Source organism: Zea mays, chromosome 10 (assembly GCF_902167145.1).
Source record: "Zea mays cultivar B73 chromosome 10, Zm-B73-REFERENCE-NAM-5.0, whole genome shotgun sequence".
NCBI classification, from domain to species: domain Eukaryota; kingdom Viridiplantae; phylum Streptophyta; class Magnoliopsida; order Poales; family Poaceae; genus Zea; species Zea mays.
In genome coordinates this window covers 145,267,740-145,287,282 of record NC_050105.1, presented here as the reverse complement: position 1 = coordinate 145,287,282, position 19,543 = coordinate 145,267,740, and positions in this window count along the sequence as shown.

Genomic DNA, 19,543 nt, shown 5'->3' with positions numbered 1-19,543 from the left:
CCCCTCAAGTTCCTTCCAGAAATACTGTCCAAATATTCCACCGATATATCTCCAAGTATTTTCTTCTTGAGAAATACCTTCAGAATGATTTTTCAAGTCACTACAAATATTTTCTTCAAAACTTTCCTCATGCTCATACGTATACGTATGCCTCCAGTGTCATACGGTGAGCTCTACAAGCAAATCTCACTTATACAAGGCAAATACATGCTAACCTCCCACTAATCCTCTCATCCCTCCCCCTAATCCCCCCACCATGGCTATAAATAGAGGGGCAAGGGCCTCCTCTCTTCCCACCCCAAGCCATTTCATGGCAACTCTCTCCCCCCCACACACACCCACTCCATGTTCCACACAAGCACACACTAGCACGAGGATCGTTCGATCGTTCTTCGATCGTTCGTCCCCTGTTCTTAGTTTGTTCGTTCGTTCATCCGATCGTTCGATCGTTCGTCCGATCGTTCATGGTTCGTTCGTCCGTTCGTCCGATCGTTCGATCGTTCGTCCGTCCGTTCGTCCAAATAATCTTTTTCCTACCGTTATGCTGCCGAAATTCCGATCGTTCGTTCATTCGATCATTCGATCGTTCATCGTTCGTTCATAGTTCCTGTTCATCGTTCATCGTTCGTTCATAGTCCCTATTCATCGTTCTTCCAGATAATCTTTGTCCTGCCGTTATGCTGCCGAAATTCCGATCGTTCGTTCGTTCGATCATTCGATCGTTCATCGTTCGTTCATAGTCCCTATTTATCGTTCATCGTTCGTTCATAGTCCCTATTCATCGTTCTTCCAGATAATCTTTGTCCTGCCGTTATTGAAAGTCGCCTAGAGGGGGGGGGTGAATAGGGCGAAACTGAAATTTACAAATATAAACACAACTACAAGCCGGGTTAGCGTTAGTAATAAAGAAACGAGTCCGCGAGAGAGGGCGCAAAACAAATCCCAAGCGAATAAGCAAGTGAGACACGGAGATTTGTTTTACCGAGGTTCGGTTTTTGCAAACCTACTCCCCGTTGAGGAGGCCACAAAGGCCGGGTCTCTTTCAACCCTTCCCTCTCTCAAACGATCCACGGATCGAGTGAGCTTTCTCTTCTCAATCACTTGGAACACAAAGTTCCCACAAGGACCACCACAAGTTTGGTGTCTCTTGCCTCAATTTACAAGTGAGTTTGATTGCAATGAAAGAATCAAGAAGGAAGAAAGCAATCCAAGCGCAAGAGCTCGAAAGAACACAAGCAAATCACTCTCTCTAATCACTATGGCGTTGTGTGGAATTTGGAGAGGATTTGATCTCTTTGGTGTGTCTAGAATTGAATGCTAGAGCTCTTGTAGTAGTTGGGAAGTGGAAAACTTGGATACAATGAATGGTGGGGTGGTTGGGGTATTTATAGCCCCAACCACCAAAAGTGGCCGTTGGGAGGCTGTCTGTGCGATGGCACACCGGACAGTCCGGTGCACACCGGACAGTCCGGTGCCCCCTGCCACGTCATCACTGCCGTTGGATTCTGACCGTTGGAGCTTCTGACTTGTGGGCCCGCCTGGGTGTCCGGTGCACACCGGACATGTATTGTTCCTTGTCCGGTGTGCCAGCATGGGCGCGCCTGACTTCTGCGCGCGCTGCGCGTGCATTTAATGCGCCGCAGGTAGCCGTTGGCGCGGAGGTAGCCGTTGCTCCGGAGTTGCACCGGACAGTCCGGTGCACACCGGACAGTCCGGTGAATTATAGCGGAGACGTCGTTGGAGTTTCCCGAAGCTGGCGAGTTCCTGAGGCCGCTCCTCCTTGGCGCACCGGACACTGTCCGGTGTACACCGGACAGTCCGGTGAATTATAGCGGAGTCGCCTCTGGAAATTCCCGAAGGTAGCGAGTTTGAGTTGGAGTCCTCTGGTGCACCGGACACTGTCCGGTGTACCCGGACAGTCCGGTGCTCCCAGACCAGAGGGCCTTCGGTTCCCACTTTGCTCCTTTATTGAATCCAAAACTTGGTCTTTTATTGGCTGAGTGTGAACCTTTTACACCTGTGTAATCTATACACTTGGGCAAACTAGTTAGTCCAATTGTTTGTGTTGGGCAATTCAACCACCAAAATTAATTAGGGACTAGGTGTAAGCCTAATTCCCTTTCAATCTCCCCCTTTTTGGTGATTGATGCCAACACAAACCAAAGCAAATATAGAAGTGCATAATTGAACTAGTTTGCATAATTTAAGTGTAAAGGTTGCTTGGAATTGAGCCAATATAAGTACTTTACAAGATATGTATGGATTGTTTCTTTCTTATATAACATTTTGGACCACGTTTGCACCACATGTTTTGTTTTTGCAAAAAATTTTTGTAAATTAATTTCAAAGATCTTTTGCAAATAGTCAAAGGTAAATGAATAAGATTTTGCAAAGCATTTTCGAGATTTGAAATTTTCTCCCCCTATTTCAAATGCTTTTCCTTTGACTAAACAAAACTCCCCCTAAATAAGATCCTCCTCTTAGTGTTCAAGAGGGTTTTGATATATCATTTTGAAATACTACTTTCTCTCCCTTTTGAACACAAAAGGATACCAATTGAAAATATTCAACACTTAAGGTTTTGAAATTGGTGGTGGTGCGGTCCTTTTGCTTTGGGCTCTTACTTTCTCCCCCTTTGGCATGAATCGCCAAAAACGGAATCATTAGAGCCCTCGAAGTGCAATCTTCCCCTTTGGACATAAATAAATGAGTTAAGATTATACCAAAGACGAAGTCCTTTTGCTTTGGGCTTACTCTCTCCCCCAAAGACGAAGTCCTTTTGCTTTGAATTCTCCCCCTAAAGATGGAGAGAAGCGCGGAGTGGCGGCGAAGGATGAGTTACGGAGTGGAAGCCTTTGTCTTCGCCGAAGACTCCAATTCCCTTTCAATATACCTATGACTTGGTTTGAGATAGACTTGAAAACACATTAGTCATAGCATATAAAATAGACATGATCAAAGGTATACAAATGAGCTATGAGTGCAAGTTAACAAAAGAAATTCCTAGAATCAAGAATATTTAGCTCATGCCTAAGTTTGTTAAAAGATTGTTCATCAAGAGGCTTGGTAAAGATATCTGCTAATTGATCTTTAGTATTAATGTATGAGATCTCGATATCTCCCTTTTGTTGGTGATCCCTCAAAAAGTGATACCGAATGGCTATGTGTTTAGTGCGGCTATGCTCGACGGGATTGTCGGCCATTTTGATTGCACTCTCATTATCACATAGCAAAGGGACTTTGGTTAATTTGTAACCGTAGTCCCGCAGGGTTTGCCTCATCCAAAGCAATTGCGCGCAACAATGGCCTGCGGCAATATACTCGGCTTCGGCGGTGGAAAGAGCGACCGAATTTTGCTTCTTTGAAGCCCAAGACACCAAGGATCTTCCCAAGAACTGGCAAGTCCCCGATGTGCTCTTCCTATTGATTTTACACCCCGCCCAATCGGCATCGGAATAACCAATTAAATCAAAAGTGGATCCCCTAGGATACCAAAGCCCAAACTTAGGAGTATAAGCCAAGTATCTCAAGATTCGTTTTACGGCCGTAAGGTGAGCTTCCTTAGGGTCGGCTTGGAATCTTGCACACATGCATACGGAAAGCATAATATCCGGTCGAGATGCACATAAATAGAGTAAAGAACCTATCATTGACCGGTATACCTTTTGATCCACGGACTTACCTCCCGTGTCGAGGTCGAGATGTCCATTAGTTCCCATGGGTGTCTTGATGGGCTTGGCATCCTTCATCCCAAACTTGTTTAGAATGTCTTGAGTGTACTTTGTTTGGCTAATGAAGGTGCCCTCTTGGAGTTGCTTCACTTGGAATCCTAAGAAATACTTCAACTCCCCCATCATAGACATCTCAAACTTTTGTGTCATAATCCTACTAAACTCTTCACATGTAGATTCGTTAGTAGACCCAAATATGATATCATCAACATAAATTTGGCATACAAACAAATCATTTTCAAGTGTTTTGGTAAAGAGTGTAGGATCGACTTTTCCGACTTTGAAGCCATTAGCAATAAGGAAATCTCTAAGGCATTCATACCATGCTCTTGGGGCTTGCTTGAGCCCATAAAGCGCCTTAGAGAGTTTATAGACATGATTAGGGTACTTACTATCTTCAAAGCCGGGAGGTTGCTCAACATAGACCTCTTCCTTGATTGGTCCATTGAGGAAGGCACTTTTCACGTCCATTTGATAAAGCTTAAAGCCATGGTAAGTAGCATAAGCTAGTAATATGCGAATTGACTCAAGCCTAGCTACGGGTGCATAGGTTTCACCGAAATCCAAACCTTCGACTTGGGAGTATCCCTTGGCCACAAGTCGAGCTTTGTTCCTTGTCACCACACCATGCTCATCTTGCTTGTTGCGGAAGACCCATTTGGTTCCTACAACATTTTGGTTAGGACGTGGAACTAAATGCCATACCTCATTCCTAGTGAAGTTGTTGAGCTCCTCTTGCATTGCCACCACCCAATCCGAATCTTGGAGTGCTTCCTCTACCCTGTGTGGCTCAATAGAGGAAACAAACGAGTAATGTTCACAAAAATGGGCAACACGAGATCGAGTAGTTACCCCCTTATGAATGTCACCGAGGATGGTGTCGACGGGGTGATCTCGTTGGATTGCTTGGTGGACTCTTGGGTGTGGCGGCCTTGGTTCTTCATCCTCCTTGTCTTGATCATTTGCATCTCCCCCTTGATCTATGTCGTCATCTTGAGGTGGCTCATTTGATTGATCTTCTTCTTCATCAACTTGAGCTTCATCCTCATTTTGAGTTGGTGGAGATGCTTGCGTGGAGGAGGATGGTTGATCTTGTGTAGTTGGAGGCTCTTCGGATTCCTTAGGACACACATCCCCAATGGACATGTTCCTTAGCGCTATGCATGGAGCCTCTTCATTACCTATCTCATCAAGATCAACTTGCTCTACTTGAGAGCCGTTAGTTTCATCAAACACAACGTCACATGAGACTTCAACTAGTCCAGTGGACTTGTTAAAGACCCTATATGCCCTTGTGTTTGAGTCATAACCAAGTAAAAAGCCTTCTACAGTCTTAGGAGCAAATTTAGATTTTCTACCTCTTTTAACAAGAATAAAGCATTTGCTACCAAAGACCCTAAAATATGAAATGTTGGGCTTTTTACCGGTTAGAAGTTCGTATGATGTCTTCTTGAGGATTCGGTGTAGATACAACCGGTTGATGGCGTAGCAGGCGGTGTTGACCGCCTCAGCCCAAAATTGATCCGAAGTCTTGTATTCATCAAGCATGGTCCTTGCCATGTCCAATAGAGTTCGATTCTTCCTCTCCACTACACCATTTTGTTGTGGCGTGTAGGGAGAAGAGAACTCATGCTTGATGCCCTCCTCCTCAAGGAAGCCTTCGATTTGAGAGTTCTTGAACTCCGTCCCCGTTGTCGCTTCTAATTTTCTTGATCCTTAAGCCGAACTCATTTTGAGCCCGTCTCAAGAATCTCTTTAAGGTCTCTTGGGTTTGAGATTTTTCCTGTAAAAATAATACCCAAGTGAAGCGAGAATAATCATCCACAATAACTAGACAGTACTTACTCCCGCCGATGCTTATGTAAGCGATCGGGCCGAATAGATCCATGTGTAGGAGCTCCAGTGGCCTGTCGGTCGTCATTATGTTCTTATGCGGATGATGAGTGCCAACTTGCTTCCCTGCTTGGCATGCACTACAGATCCTATCTTTCTCAAAATGAACATTGGTTAGTCCTAAAATGTGTTCTCCCTTTAGAAGCTTATGAAGATTCTTCATCCCAACATGGGCTAGTCGGCGATGCCAGAGCCAACCCATGTTAGTCTTAGCAATTAAGCATGTGTCGAGTTCAGCTCTTTCAAAATCTACTAAGTATAGCTGACCCTCTAACACACCCTTAAATGCTATTGAATCATCACTTCTTCTAAAGACAGTGACACCTACATCAGTAAATAGACAGTTGTAGCCCATTTGACATAATTGGGAAACAGAAAGCAAGTTGTAATCTAAAGAATCAACAAGAAAAACATTGGAAATGGAATGGTCAGGAGATATAGCAATTTTACCCAAACCTTTGACCAAACCTTGATTTCCATCCCCGAATGTGATCGCTCTTTGGGGATCTTGGTTTTTCTCATATGAGGAGAACATCTTTTTCTCCCCAGTCATGTGGTTTGTGCACCCGCTGTCGAGTATCCAACTTGAGCCCCCGGATGCATAAACCTACAAAACAAGTTTAGTTCTTGACTTTAGGTACCCAAATGGTTTTGGGTCCTTTGGCATTAGACACAAGAACTTTGGGTACCCAAACACAAGTCTTTGAACCCTTGTGCTTGCCCCCAACATATTTGGCAACTAACTTGCCGGATTTGTTAGTCAAAACATAAGATGCATCAAAAGTTTTAAACGAAATGTTATGATCATTTGATGCACTAGGAGTTTTCTTTCTAGGCAACTTAGCATGGGTTGGTTGCCTAGAGCTAGATGTCTCACCCTTATACATGAATGCATGATTAGGGCCAGAGTGAGACTTCCTAGAATGAATTCTCCTAATTTTGCTCTCAGGATAACCGGCAGGGTATAAAATGTAACCCTCGTTATCCTGAGGCATGGGAGCCTTGCCCTTAACAAAGTTGGACAATCTTTTAGGAGGGGCACTAATTTTGACATTGTCTCCCCTTTGGAAGCCAATGCCATCCTTGATGCCCGGGCGTCTCCCATTATAAAGCATGCTACGAGCAAATTTAAATTTCTCATTTTCTAAGTTGTGCTCGGCAATTTTAGCATCTAGTTTTGCTATGTGATCATTTTGTTGTTTAATTAAAGCCATATGATCATGAATAGCATTAATATCAACATCTCTACATCTAGTACAAATAGATACATGCTCAACAATAGATGTAGAGGGTTTGCAAGAATTAAGTTCAACAATCTTAGCATGAAGAATATCATTTTTATCTCTAAGATTGGAAATGGTAGCATTGCAAACATCTAGTTCTTTAGCCTTAGCAATTAAATTTTCATTTTCTACTTTAAGGCTAGCAAGAGAAATGTTTAATTCTTCAATCCTAGCAAGCAAATCATTATTATTATCTCTAGGATTGGGAATTGAAACATTACAAACATGTGAATCAACCTTAGCATTTAAACTAGCATTTTCATTCCTAAGGTTGTCAATCATCTCACGGCAAGTGCTTAGCTCACTAGATAATTTTTCACATTTCTCAATTTCTAGAGCATAAGCATTTTTAACCTCAACATGTTTCTTATTTTCTTTAATTAGACAATCCTCTTGGGAATCCAAAAGGTCATCCTTTTCATGAATAGCACTAATTAATTCATTTAATTTTTCTTTTTGTTCCATGTTAAGGTTGGCAAAAAGGGTACGCAAATTATCTTCCTCATCACTAGCATTATCATCACTAGAGGTTTCATATTTAGTGGAGGATCTTGATTTTACCTTCTTTTTGCCGTCCTTTGCCATGAGGCACTTGTGGCCGACGTTGGGGAAGAGGAGTCCCTTGGTGACGGCGATGTTGGCGGCGTCCTCGTCGTCGGAGGAGTCGCTAGAGCTTTCGTCGGAGTCCCACTCCCGACAAACATGGGCATCGCCGCCCTTCTTCTTGTAGTACCTCTTCTTCTCCTTTCTTCTCCCTTTCTTGTCGTTGCCCCTGTCACTATCACTTGATAATGGACATTTAGCAATAAAATGACCGGGCTTACCACACTTGTAGCAAACTTTCTTGGAGCGGGACTTATAGTCTTTCCCTCTCCTTTGCTTGAGGATTTGGCGGAAGCTCTTGATGACGAGCGCCATTTCCTCATTGTCAAGCTTGGAGGCGTCTATTGGTTGTCGACTTGGAGTAGACTCCTCCTTCTTTTCTTCCGTCGCCTTGAATGCGACGGGTTGAGCCTCGGATGTAGATGGATCATCAAGCTCGTTGATCTTCCTCGAGCCTTCGATCATGCACTCAAAACTTACAAAATGCCCGATTACTTCCTCGGGGGTCATTTTAGTATATCTAGGATTACCACGAATTAATTGTACTTGAGTAGGGTTAAGGAAAATAAGAGATCTTAGAATAACCTTAACCATTTCATGGTCATCCCACTTTACGCTCCCGAGGTTGCGCACTTGGTTTACCAAGGTTTTGAGCCGGTTGTACATGTGTTGTGGCTCCTCCCCTTTGCGAAGCCGGAACCGACCGAGCTCCCCCTCGATCGTTCCCCGCTTGGTGATCTTGGTGAGCTCATCTCCCTCGTGCGCGGTTTTGAGCACATCCCAAACCTCCTTGGCGCTCTTCAACCCTTGCACTTTGTTATACTCCTCTCTACTTAAAGAGGCGAGGAGTATCGTTGTCGCTTGAGAGTTGAAGTGCTCGATTTGGGCCACCTCATCCTCATCATAATCCTTATCCCCTACGGATGGTACCTGTGCACCAAACTCAACAACATCCCATATACTTTTGTGGAGTGAGGTTAGATGAAATCGCATTAAATCACTCCACCTAGCATAATCTTCACCATCAAAGGTTGGTGGTTTGCCTAATGGGACGAAAAGTAAAGGTGTATGTTTAGAAATGCGAGGATAGTGTAGGGGGATCTAACTAAACTTCTTACGCTCTTGGCGTTTAGAAGTTACGGAGGGTGCATCGGAGTCGGAGGTTGATGTTGATGAAGTGTCGGTCTCGTAGTAGACCACCTTCCTCATCCTCTTTTGCTTGTCCCCACTCCGACGCGGCTTGTGGGAAGAAGATTTTTCCTTCTTCTCTTTGTGGTGAGAAGAAGATTTCTTCTCCTTCCCTTTGTTGGAGGAGATCTTCTTCTTCTCCTTCCTCTTGGTGCGGGACTCTTCCGATGAAGTGCTCCCGTGGCTTGTAGTGGGCTTTTCGCCGGTCTCCATCTCCTTCTTTGGCGTGATCTCCCGACATCACTTCGAGCGGTTAGGCTCTAATGAAGCACCGGGCTCTGATACCAATTGAAAGTCGCCTAGAGGGGGGGGGTGAATAGGGCGAAACTGAAATTTACAAATATAAACACAACTACAAGCCGGGTTAGCGTTAGTAATAAAGAAACGAGTCCGCGAGAGAGGGTGCAAAACAAATCCCAAGCGAATAAGCAAGTGAGACACGGAGATTTGTTTTACCGAGGTTCGGTTTTTGCAAACCTACTCCCCGTTGAGGAGGCCACAAAGGCCGGGTCTCTTTCAACCCTTCCCTCTCTCAAACGATCCACGGATCGAGTGAGCTTTCTCTTCTCAATCACTTGGAACACAAAGTTCCCACAAGGACCACCACAAGTTTGGTGTCTCTTGCCTCAATTTACAAGTGAGTTTGATTGCAATGAAAGAATCAAGAAGGAAGAAAGCAATCCAAGCGCAAGAGCTCGAAAGAACACAAGCAAATCACTCTCTCTAATCACTATGGCGTTGTGTGGAATTTGGAGAGGATTTGATCTCTTTGGTGTGTCTAGAATTGAATGCTAGAGCTCTTGTAGTAGTTGGGAAGTGGAAAACTTGGATACAATGAATGGTGGGGTGGTTGGGGTATTTATAGCCCCAACCACCAAAAGTGGCCGTTGGGAGGCTGTCTGTGCGATGGCACACCGGACAGTCCGGTGCACACCGGACAGTCCGGTGCCCCCTGCCACGTCATCACTGCCGTTGGATTCTGACCGTTGGAGCTTCTGACTTGTGGGCCCGCCTGGGTGTCCGGTGCACACCGGACATGTATTGTTCCTTGTCCGGTGTGCCAGCATGGGCGCGCCTGACTTCTGCGCGCGCTGCGCGCGCATTTAATGCGCCGCAGGTAGCCGTTGGCGCGGAGGTAGCCGTTGCTCCGGAGTTGCACCGGACAGTCCGGTGCACACCGGACAGTCCGGTGAATTATAGCGGAGACGCCGTTGGAGTTTCCCGAAGCTGGCGAGTTCCTGAGGCCGCTCCTCCTTGGCGCACCGGACACTGTCCGGTGTACACCGGACAGTCCGGTGAATTATAGCGGAGTCGCCTCTGGAAATTCCCGAAGGTAGCGAGTTTGAGTTGGAGTCCTCTGGTGCACCGGACACTGTCCGGTGTACACCGGACAGTCCGGTGCTCCCAGACCAGAGGGCCTTCGGTTCCCACTTTGCTCCTTTATTGAATCCAAAACTTGGTCTTTTTATTGGCTGAGTGTGAACCTTTTACACCTGTGTAATCTATACACTTGGGCAAACTAGTTAGTCCAATTGTTTGTGTTGGGCAATTCAACCACCAAAATTAATTAGGGACTAGGTGTAAGCCTAATTCCCTTTCAGTTATGCTGCCGAAATTCTGATCGTTCGTTCGTACGATCATTCGATCGTTCGTCCGTTCGTTCGTCCAAATAATCTTTTCCTGCCGTTATGGTGCCAAAATTCCGATCGTTCGTTCGTCCGATCATTCGATCGTTCGTCCGTTCGTTCATAGTTCCTATTCATCGTTCATCGTTCGTTCATACGAACTCTTCACTATCACTATTCACCATTACTATTCACCATTACTATTCACATATACTATTCATCATCGTTACTATTTATCATTACTATTCATCATCGTTACTATTCATCGATGATATCTATAATTTCTTTTCCATCGCCACTATTCATTGTTACTATTCATCGATCATCTAGTCATCCCAAATTTCAACTACTCATACATCATGCTGTCCAGTCCACCTAAGACCAGCCAGACCCATATTCCAGTCATACAAACTCCAGTGACTGTGATTTTCCTTCCAGTGGGAACTTCCCATCTGGTCACCCATCCCAGGTTTCTCCAAGTTGAGCACGCTTAACTTTGAGATTCCTTCGAACCAGGCTCCCAAACTCAGATTCCAAATAATTCTCGTTTCTAAATTTTTATCAAACTATTCCCTATCCAACCATGTCATCCCTTAAGCATGGTCCATATTCCAGAAAACTCCCAAAATACTCTTGTCCCATATTCTGCCTATAACTCTCCTGTTCATACTAAGTCAGACGATTCATTCGTCACTATTCTCACCAACAGTGAACTTCACTGTGCTACACCACATACACCCAGCTATAAATACACCCAGCTACCATGTCCCTCTCCACACACACTCAACACCCTCGGCCAAGGCAAACACCCCACCCACTCAGTTACTCTGCTCTCCCGGCTACACGCCTAGTGTCGCTTCGCCTCCAGTCCACCCTCCTGGTAAGCACCTCCGCTCCACCACTAGTAGTATCTCAACACCACATGACACAGATTCTACTCAAGACTCTACCCATCCATATATCGCTATTCTGACCACTATACTAAATATTTGTTGCTATACTTGTTGGTTTGTATGTTTGCTTGTTCATGTTGCATAGTTATCGGAGCGTTCGTGTCGTCTCGTGGAGGCCAGATCTGCAAGTCTACGCTAGGCGGTGGAGCCAGAAGCCAGTTCCGCGAGCTCCCCTTCCCCCTTCGCCGAATAAGCACGGCAAGCTCACTGGATCCCTTTGATGCATAAATTACCTATGATTTTTTAACCACAGCCCTCAGCCTGTTATTTTATGCATGATATGATTTTGAGACAAGTTATTATGGCCACCCAGCCGCTTGCCGCAATCAATCCCTAATATATATGTTCTAAATGATTTGAGAACAGGTGTGAGTTTTCAAAAGAAAATGCTTTTCAAAATGTGTGTGATGAAGGGTTTTCACCCTTATCACCTTGTGAGTGGGATAATCAGGGACTCCCTGGTTTAGGGGAGGGCCTAAGGTGTTGGCTCAGCTGGTTTAGGCGTGAGCAGAAGGATTGTCCCCTCATATAAGGACCGGTTTGTCATCTTCACTACCTGTACTCTTTAATAGTACAACCACTCGAGACTGTGTGGGCAGTCACTCAATCTGAACTCGTGCGGTCCGACCCCAGGGTTATGAAGGCTGGGGAGCACCGGAAGGATAAGGAGGGGGAAAGTTTTGTCCGGTTTGGACATGGCGGTGGCCTAACTCCTTCCGGATAACCGTTAAGGTTAGGACGTGCGAGGAAAGAAAGAGATTCGGATTCGGGTCTCACTAGCTATGAGATCGCAGAGCCGGACTAGTGGGTAAAGTGTACACCTCTGCGCAGAGTTTGAAAACCTATTCGAATAGTCTGTGTCCACAGGAATGGACGAGTCTGGTATGGTATGGCAATTAATGTTTTGTTTTCCAAAAAAAAGAGATGCTTTTGAGAAAAGTGGTTTCTAAAAAGGTTCGGCGGTTGAGCCGTGAGCTACGGTGGACGGGAAGTCTAGTAGCTGTTTTTGAAAAGGAAAACCAGTGGGAAACTGCTGAGATACCTGGATGGTTTAGTCCAGAGGATTTTGTTATAATACTGAAAAACTTCCTGCTCCTTTTGGAGAGGATGCGTTTTGCAAAAATACAAAATGTTTTTCAAAACAACTCTGCATAAAATATTGTTGTTTCTGCAAAATATCCTGAGCTCCACATATTCCATGCATTATATCTGATTTCCCCATTCCGCGGGTGAAGGTGGGCTGCTGAGTACGTTTGTACTCACCCTTGCTTATTTGTTGTTTTTCAGAAAAAGGAGATCGGGTAAGAGTTACGACTGTTCCCAACCTTGCCTGTGGCTGTTGGACCGCTGATTTGCTTCGCTGCGTATATCGGGCTGCTTCAGCCCCACTCTGATGATATGTCCCGAGTTGTGGACCAACTCTTAAAGTTGTTCACCACCTTTGTAGGTTTGTCTCGTTTAAGCAGATCTGGAATCATCTGATGTATAAATGTGTTTACTAGCCTCCTGGGACTAGTAATTGTATCACATTTGAGTCCCAGAGGATTGGGACGCTTCATTCGAGAATCGCCGGATGTAGTCCCGGAGAGACTCTCCCGGCTGCTGCCGGCAGCTTCGGAGGTCCCAGGAATTCCCGGGGCGCACGTACATGCCCTGGGAATTGCCGACGAAAGCTTGGACTAGGTCGTCCCAGTTGGAGATCTGCCCCGGAGGCAAGTGCTCCAACCAGGCGCGAGCGGTGTCGGAGAGGAACAAGGGGAGGTTGCGGATGATGAGGTTGTCATCGTCCGTTCCACCCAGTTGGCAGGCCAGGCGGTAGTCCACGAGCCACAGTTCCGGTCTCGTCTCCCCCGAGTACTTTCTGATAGTAGTCGGGGGTCAGAACCGGGTCGGGAACGGTGCCCGTCGGATGGTCCGGCTGAAGGCCTGCGGACCGGGTGGCTCGGGCGAGGGACTCCGATCCTCCCCGCTGTCGTAGCGTCCCCCACGCCTGGGGTGGTAGCCTCGGCACACCCTCTTGTCGAGGTGGGCCCGACGGTCGCGGTGATGGTGCTCGTTGCCAAGGCGGCCCGGGGCCGCAGGCGCGGTGTTGCGCGTGCGCCCGGTGTAGACCGAGGCTTCCCGCATGAATCGGGAAGTCGCGGCATGAGGTTCCGAGGGGTACCCCTGCCTTCGGGAGGCAGAGCTCTCGGCCCGTTGGACCGCGGCGCCTTCTAGGAGATTCTTGAGCTCTCCCTGGATTCACCGACCCTCGGTGGTTGATGGCTCCGGCATCGCGCGGAGAAGCATCGCTGCTGCAGCCAGGTTCTGGCCGACCCCACTAGATGCGGGTGGTGGCCTGACCCTGACGTCGTCGGCGATGCGGTGCTGGAAGCCCTGGGGCAGATGACGTATTTCTCCGGCCGGGGGTTGGCCCGCCCATGCCTGCCCGACGTCCCGGCGGATCGGCTCAAGCGCTCCTGCTCCCTCGTCGAGCCTGGCCTGCACCCCGCGGATTTGCTCGAGCTGTGGGTCATGGCCCCCCGCCTGAACGGGGACCACAGCTAGCTCCCGTGGGATGTCAACGCGGGGCACCGGCCTAGGGAGATCACCGTCCTCCGGCATGCCGAGATGATTGCCTTCGGAGGGACCCCCTAGATCGACGTGGAAACATTCGCGGCTTGGGCCGCAGTCCTCGTCGTCGAGGCTGCGGCTACCGTCGGAACAGTCGGAGAGGTAGTAGTCACACGCGGTCATGAAGTCCCGCATGGCACTGGGGTTGCCAGGTCCAGAGAAATCCCAACAGATGCTGGGCTCGTCGTCTTCCTCGGACCCAGAGGGCCCGTAGGTCGAGACGTCCGTCAGCCGGTCCCAAGGCGACCGCATGCGAAACCCCAGAGGGTTCGGACTCGCCTCTACGAGAGCACCCGCCAAAGCGAGGTCGCTAGGCGGGTTGAGGCTGAATCCAAATGACGTGGGATGGGAATCGATCGGTACCTCTCGGTCGACGAGCGGCGATAAAGTCACGTCGGGGACTGACTGCACCGTCGTCTCAGGTACGAGGGCGACGTCCAACAAGCTTTTCGCAAGCGCGCTGGCGTCGTCCGCTTGCTCGAGATTGGCGTGTCGCGGGGAGACGGCGCTCGTCTTCGTCTCAAACGCGAAGTCGATACCCGGTGCGCCCCCCGTTGGGGTGCCGGCGCCGTCGACTTGCTCGACAGCCGACGAGGCACTGCCTCCTGCTTGGCCTTGGTTGCCCTGCCTTCCCCTTCGTCGGCGGGGAAGAGGGCGGGATGAGCTCGAAGGTTGTTCTTCCACCACGCGGGGAAGACGTCGTCGATTTCGCCGCCGGCGGGCGGGCTGTCGGTCGCCATTGTCGTCGTCGCGCGGCGGGGGAAGGAGTATCATGTCGTAGCTGCCGTTGAAGGACATGAACTCAAGACTCCCGAAACGGAGCACCGTCCCGGGTTGGAGAGGTTGCTGGAGACTGCCCATCTGGAGCTTGACGGGAAGCTGTTCGTCAACATGCAGCAGACCCCTACCCGGTGCGCCAACTGTCGGCGTTTCGAGACCGGGGGGTCCCTGGGCCGACGAGTGAGTGTCGCCGCGTGCCCCAGCCTAGATGGGTCGAGCGCGAAGGGGGGAGAGCGAGGCGGCCGGAGACCGGCGTGAGAGAGGTGGGAATCCCGCGGCCTTCGTGTTCGTCCCGCGCCCAGGTCGGGTGCGCTTGCAGTAGGGGATTACAAGTGTCCACGCGGGAGAGGGAAGCGAGCGGCTCCCAAGCGAGCGCCTGTCTCGTCCTCGTCCCCGCGCGGCCAACCTCCTTTAAGAGGGCCCTGGTCCTTCCTTTTATAGACGTAAGGAGAGGATCCAGGTGTACAATGGGGGGTGTAGCAGAGTGCTACGTGTCTAGCGGAGGAGAGCTAGCGCCCTAAGTACATGCCGTCGTGGCAGCCGGAGAGATTTTGGCACCCAGCTGGTGTGATGTCGTGGCCGTCGGAGGAGCGATGGAGCCTGGCGGAGGGACAGCTGTCGGAGCGGTTGGGTCCTTGCTGACGTCCTCTTGCTTCCGTAAGGGGGCTGAGAGCCGCCGTCGTCATAGAGTATGCGGGGCGCCATCATTGCCTATCTGGCGGAGCTAGCCAGATGGGACGCCGGTCTTGTTCCCTGCGGCCCGAGTCAGCTCGGGGTAGGGTGATGATGGCGCCTCCTGTTGACGTGGCTGGCCCGCGCCCTAGGTTGGGCGATGTGGAGGCTCCTCCGAAGCCGAGGTCGAGTCTGTCTTCCGTGGCCGAGGCCGAGTCCGAGCCCCTGGGTCGGGCGAGGCGGAGGCCGTCGACTGAGGCCAGGGCGGAGTCCGAGCCCTGGGGTCGGGCGAAGCGGAGTTCGTCGTCTTCTGGGGTTGAGCCCGAGTCCGAGCCCTGGGTCGGGCGGAGCGGAGTTCGTCGTCTTCTGGGGCTGAGCCCGAGTCCGAGCCCTAGGTCGGGCGGAGCGGAGTTCGTCGTCTTCTGGGGCTGAGCCCGAGTCCAAGCCCTGGGTCGGGCGGAGCGGAGTTCGCCGTCTTCCGGGACTTAGCCCGAGTCCGAGCCCTGGGTCGGGCGGAGCGGAGTTCGCCGTCTTCCGGGACTTAGCCCGAGTCCGAGCCCTGGGTCGGGCGAAGCGAAGCTTCCTATGGTGCCTTCGGCAGGGCCTGACTGCCTGTCAGTCTCACTCTGTCAAGTGGCGCTGCAGTCGGAGTGGCGCAGGCGGCGCTGTCCTTCTGTCAGGCCGGTCAGTGGAGCGGCGAAGTGACGGCGGTCACTTCGGCTCTACCGGGGGGCGCGCGTCAGGATAAAGGTGTCAGGCCACCTTTGCATTAAATGCTCCTGCGATTTGGTCGGTCGGTGCGGCGATTTAGTCAGGGTTGCTTCTTAGCGAAGGCAGGGCCTCGGGCGAGCCGGAAATATGTTCGCCGTTGGAGGGGGGCCTCGGGCGAGACGGAAATCCTCCGGGGTCGGCTGCCCTTGTCCGAGGCTAGGCTCGGGCGAGGCGTGATCGAGTCGCTCGAATGGACCGATCCCTGACTTAATCGCACCCATCAGGCCTTAGCAGCTTTATGCTGATGGGGGTTACCAGCTGAGAATTAGGAGTCTTGAGGGTACCCCTAATTATGGTCCCCGACAGTATCGCTTAATGATCTTGGTTACAGAGAAGTATGGATCTAAATAAAAGATGACTACGTCTACCGGGAGGGCTCTACTTTTTCATAGGAGGTGCTTCTTCTGCATTATGACAATTGTATTCGAGTTTCACACATGGCCCGCACGATCGTTACCGGTCCATCCCAATCTACGAAACAAGCTCCGACTTATTGGGGAATCAGTGAGACTTTAGGAAGCACGTCGTACCCTCTACATGCGCGAGATTCGCTTCATGCGCTTTCGTGCCCACGTAGCCGCGCTTCCTTGTCTGCTTCTGGTCGCGCTTGGCTAACTGGCTTGTAAAGCCTAGACGCCCGACCCATCGAGGCCTTTTTGACGCCCCACATATCGTAACCGGGGTCAAGACAAGCTGAGGGATATTTACCCCCCATGGTCAGGCGTGACCAAACCGATTCTTGACTTAGTCATCATGACTAGAACACATAGACCAAAGCTTCCTTGGCCTATTAACCCTGACATGGTTATCTTGACTAGGTCGGACTCAGTCATAGCGAGCCTAATCTAGATATTACAACCAGATCGATCATGACCTTGGACACGTTGAGCAGCCTCGACATGATCACGTCGACCATGCCAAACCTAACATCAATCGCTCTAGGTGGTATGATTGTTAGCCAGAACACGAATAGTTAGAGAGGTTCGAACAAAGTGTATGTAATACAATATATTTTCTTATCAACCGTCGATCATGAACACAAAAGTGGATAATGTTACAAATCATATGGCACAACTAAGCATCAAAACCTTGTAGCGCTCCTTCACCCTTTGATTGCGGTGGGAATTATACCCTAATGGTTCTAATCCACCTTTATGTTTGCTTTATATGTAGAATGAATACAACCAATTTGAGAAGCAATCAGGTCTAACCTAGGATTGAACTTGTTGAACCCTCTGAAACATTATTGTCCACCCCTTTTATAGGGCAAGGGATGGGGGAGGTTACATAACCCTCAAATTCCTCCTGCTAAGACCCAACTACCATATTCTTATTTTTTATAAGATTTTTTCTATTAGATTACTATATTTGATAGTTATTTAGATAAGTTGCTGGAGAATGTTTTTTACGAAAATTCTGTTTATATGGATCAGGAAGAATATAGAGAATCTCTTGGAGTTGCTCTAAGTTATGAGGGGCTGTTTGGTTTGCCCACCGTCGAAATCGCCTGGCCCAAACAACGCTTCCAAGCGTTTGATTTTGAGTGTCTGGGGCTGGGATCGGCTTCCTGCGAGGGCATGAACCAAACAATCCCTGAATCTTGACACTGGATCCAACTTCTCGAACTAGAGATGGCAATGGGTAGAAACTCGTTGGGTATCACTTGCCTAAACTCGTACCCATGAAGAAAAAATATGTCCGCTAAAAAACCCATACCCATGGCGGGTATAAAATTTTACGCAAACCAATGCCCATGCCATGCGGGTCTTGGGTACCCAACGAGTTTCCCATACCCACTAACATCAACATAAAAAAATCATCATGTAGATTTTAGATAATGGAAAAATCATTCAACCTTGGCCTCAAATGAGGTTACGACCATTTATTACAAAAAACGACAACATATTGCCAAAACTCCTCCTATGACCACACCAGAGAACACAAACTAGCCATACCAAAAACTTCAGTTACCGAACCACAACTACTACATAGTTAAACGCAACGCAGACCCCCATCCAAAATTGCTGAAGAACTATAGTAGCACCCTCTCCACATTACGACATGAAGACTTTATTAACTCTTGATCCTCCCTTCTAGGCTGAAGATGAGACCAGATGTGGCACCAATATGTTACCCTAAAGGCTACCTGCACACATGATTTAGGAGATGAATTATTGAACACCACATCATTCATACTTAACCAAAATAGCCCAACAAATTGTTGATGTAACGGTTAATAGTAAGTTGCGAACTCTGGGAAGCCTCCCACTCGCCCAAACCCCAAACAAATCATTAACATCCCAAGGAGGTCTCAACCCCGTGCTTATCTGAATCAACCGCCAAATGAATGACACATACAAACAACTGAAAAACATGTGCTTTATTGTCTCCGGTCTGCTACAAAAGCAACATATCTTATTACTATTCCAATGTCTCCTAGCCAAGTTATCTTTTGTTAATGTTACCCCTCTTTTGAGGTACCACATACAAATCTTAATTTTAAAGGAAGCTTAAGTTTTCAAAGGTCCTTATTATGCACCCCACCCCATTGTTGAAAGATGCCAGATACAGAGACTTAACCGTAAACATCCCATTAGCGGTCAAGTTCTATCTGAACGAGTCCCTATTTGAATCCAATTCGGTATGCGCTACAAGTGAGACCAAATGAAACCATTGGACCCTCAACTATTGAGACAAACCACTACGATGTAGACGATAGTTAATATATTAATGAGGCAGGATAAAAGAAACAAGTGATAACTATCTTTAGCTTAAACTTTATTACATGAAGTTTATTTCAACGAGAACATATTCAATTAATAATACTATAAGACTTATATTTATAAGTTATGTTGATTTTAAGTCTTGTTTTAAAAACCTATGAATTTGCTAGTATGGGTAGTGGAGAAACAAATCTATACCTACATATTTATTGTGTTTCCATTTCAACTCATTGATAGAAAAATTTGTCTATACATATGCTCTAATAGAGCAAAAACTACTGGATTTCGGGTAGCGGCGCCGGCTAAGGCTATCCGCAACCGTTACCTCTAAATTTTCCCCCTATTCCCCCCTATTTTTTCATCTTCCACAGCGGTTCCCCCTAAATACTCCCCCTATACCCCACTACAACCATAAAATATCATTTTCTATACCTACTTTTTATCCACTATCAATTTTTCATCCACTAATAATTCATCGCGGGCCCACAACACAGTGCCAAACAGTGCAAGGACGCATGAACAGTGAACCGCCAGGAGTGGAGGGAGAGAGAAACGCTCCCCTCGGTAGGGGGCTCCGTAGAGGCAGGCGCTGCACCGTTGTTGTGAGTTGTGACCCTAAATTGCTACAGGATTAGAGGAGGGGAGATGTAGAGTGAAGCTTTGCAACTAGTCTAAGACTTACTTCAACGCTTTCCGCCAGGCGCCCCC